General features: G+C 41.6%; 1 protein-coding gene across 7 annotated transcripts in view; it reads right to left on the reverse strand.

Moving 5' to 3' along the window:
* The window catches only part of arhgef19 (Rho guanine nucleotide exchange factor (GEF) 19), a 21393-nt gene that overhangs the window by 15024 nt on the left and 3330 nt on the right, over positions 1-3039 (reverse strand). For 2 of the 7 annotated variants that reach the window (XM_019891679.1, XM_019891675.1), the window contains exon 1: positions 475-585. The exons of the other annotated variants lie outside the window; for them this stretch is intronic. The gene's annotated coding sequence lies outside the window, so the exon portion shown is untranslated. Of the gene's footprint in view, positions 1-474; positions 586-3039 lie in introns of those variants that run through there. 7 annotated transcript variants of the gene reach the window in all.

Consider the following 3039-nt stretch of genomic DNA (forward strand, 5'->3'; position numbering starts at 1 on the left):
GTGTGTGTATGCGTGTGTGTGTGTGTGTGTGTTCGGGCTAAATATTTTGTTGCAAAGATGAAGAAACAGAATTTTTTTTAACGCACAGGTGTGTGCAGACATCGCCTCGGGCTTCCACATTTGCACGCCTGCTGCTCTAAGCGGCTCAAGTGTGCCAAATGAACTCAAAGAACAGCAAAAGAAATACCCTTAAAGATTCGTCTTATCTTTTTATGAATCAAACCCATCAATTAAAGTCATTATTAGTGTATTGCACACTAGGTGGTCCTTTTAATAGTCCAGCTTTCAAGTTCATGTCCATTTTCAAGGGCCTTGTCCTTCTCCTCATATTCCTACGACCGCCCCTCCCCACCCCAACCCCCAGGAGATAAAGACCCTTGGATTCTCTCAGCCACTTTTCCACATTCTCAAGATGACTTGGACCCACATTCCTCTTAAATGGACTGCTAAGCCGAAACAATCAAACAAACGAACCTGCACACATTCGCTCACGGTGATATTATCGACGGGTGGAAGCACTGCAATTTCGGCCACATACACCATACCGATCTCAATCGCAATTTTCTTCTTCTACTCTTACTTATCTTAATGTGTGTACTCTATGCATGCACAGCGCCATATGGCCCCTCGGAGGCCAAGATGCGCACTGCAGGAACAGCCAGTCTTAATTTTTATTTATTTTTTTTTATCGACGGGTGGAAGCACTGCAATTTCGGCCACATACACCATACCGATCTCAATCGCAATTTTCTTCTTCTACTCTTACTTATCTTAATGTGTGTACTCTATGCATGCACAGCGCCATATGGCCCCTCGGAGGCCAAGATGCGCACTGCAGGAACAGCCAGTCTTAATTTTTATTTATTTTTTTTTATAGTTACTCATTGATTTACTCAACTCAAGTCAACTCAACTGTATTTATAGAGCACTTTCAAAAGTCTATTATTATTTCACTTTGTTACTAATTCATTTCCGTGTTGTTCTTTCAATTTATGTTTAAATTTTAATTATGGTAGCTAAATAAATATGAATAAACAAATAATATTTTGAAATCAATAAAGAACCGGTACCGGTCCGCAGGGCATTTGGTACCGGGCCGCACAGAAAGAACTTGCCTTAATTCCGTTTTATTTATTTCGGAATACGAAAGATGTTTTATTTTGAAAAATTACCGGATTCTCCGTTACATCCGTCTGTGTCACGCTTGACACACGTCAAGCCGCGCTTCTTCGTCACGTGACCGATTACGCTTAAAAACAAAACGCTAGAGCTCGCAAAATGAGTAATAAAACTGCTGGAGAGCGCAAATGACGGCGGCCTTAAAAGTACGTTCGAGACAACTGGATTAAAGTTATGGCTGAATATTCTGAGATCGCCACAGTAGCACTGTTGCTATCTCCTTCCTCTCACATGAGCACTGGCACTTTGGACTCATCCCATTTATTACGTGAACAGGATGGAACATGCTACCTTTTCAAACAAGAAACGCACCAAACAAATTGACCGTCCAAGAATTATTATCCTTGAAAGAAACTGACTGGATTAAAGACTTGGAAAAACACAAAGACACCGACCTGCTGTGTATGCGTGTGTGTATGCGTGTGTGTGTGTGTGTGTGTGTTCGGGCTAAATATTTTGTTGCAAAGATGAAGAAACAGAATTTTTTTTAACGCACAGGTGTGTGCAGACATCGCCTCGGGCTTCCACATTTGCACGCCTGCTGCTCTAAGCGGCTCAAGTGCGCCAAATGAACTCAAAGAACAGCAAAAGAAATACCCTTAAAGATTCGTCTTATCTTTTTATGAATCAAACCCATCAATTAAAGTCATTATTAGTGTATTGCACACTAGGTGGTCCTTTTAATAGTCCAGCTTTCAAGTTCATGTCCATTTTCAAGGGCCTTGTCCTTCTCCTCATATTCCTACGACCGCCCCTCCCCACCCCAACCCCCAGGAGATAAAGACCCTTGGATTCTCTCAGCCACTTTTCCACATTCTCAAGATGACTTGGACCCACATTCCTCTTAAATGGACTGCTAAGCCGAAACAATCAAACAAACGAACCTGCACACATTCGCTCACGGTGATATTATCGACGGGTGGAAGCACTGCAATTTCGGCCACATACACCATACCGATCTCAATCGCAATTTTCTTCTTCTACTCTTACTTATCTTAATGTGTGTACTCTATGCATGCACAGCGCCATATGGCCCCTCGGAGGCCAAGATGCGCACTGCAGGAACAGCCAGTCTTAATTTTTATTTATTTTTTTTATAGTTACTCATTGATTTACTCAACTCAAGTCAACTCAACTGTATTTATAGAGCACTTTCAAAAGTCTATTATTATTTCACTTTGTTACTAATTCATTTCCGTGTTGTTCTTTCAATTTATGTTTAAATTTTAATTATGGTAGCTAAATAAATATGAATAAACAAATAATATTTTGAAATCAATAAAGAATCATGCTTCTTAATTATCATTTCGATATCAATGAAAATAATCATGACAAGTTTTCCTCCTCCGCATAATCGCCCAGTGCTACTTTTTGGGGCACTCAAGTGGTATGCGGTGAGATTTTTCCAACGTAAAACGTGCCTTGGTTCAATAAAGGTAGGGATACACTGCAAAGAGTAATGCATGTACACTAGATCAGGGGTCCCCAACCGCCGGTCCGCGGACCGGTACCGGTCCGCAGGGCATTTGGTACCGGGCCGCACAGAAAGAACTTGCCTTAATTCCGTTTTATTTATTTCGGAATACGAAAGATGTTTTATTTTGAAAAATTACCGGATTCTCCGTTACATCCGTCTGTGTCACGCTTGACACACGTCAAGCCGCGCTTCTTCGTCACGTGACCGATTACGCTAAAAACAAAACGCTAGAGCTCGCAAAATGAGTAATAAAACTGCTGGAGAGCGCAAATGACGGCGGCCTTAAAAGTACGTTCGAGACAACTGGATTAAAGTTATGGCTGAATATTCTGAGATCGCCACAGTAGCACTGTTGCTATTTCCGACATGCTACCTGTGTGAGG

This window comes from Hippocampus comes, unplaced genomic scaffold (genome assembly GCF_001891065.2).
Source record: "Hippocampus comes isolate QL1 unplaced genomic scaffold, H_comes_QL1_v1.1 scaffold174, whole genome shotgun sequence".
NCBI lineage: Eukaryota > Metazoa > Chordata > Actinopteri > Syngnathiformes > Syngnathidae > Hippocampus > Hippocampus comes.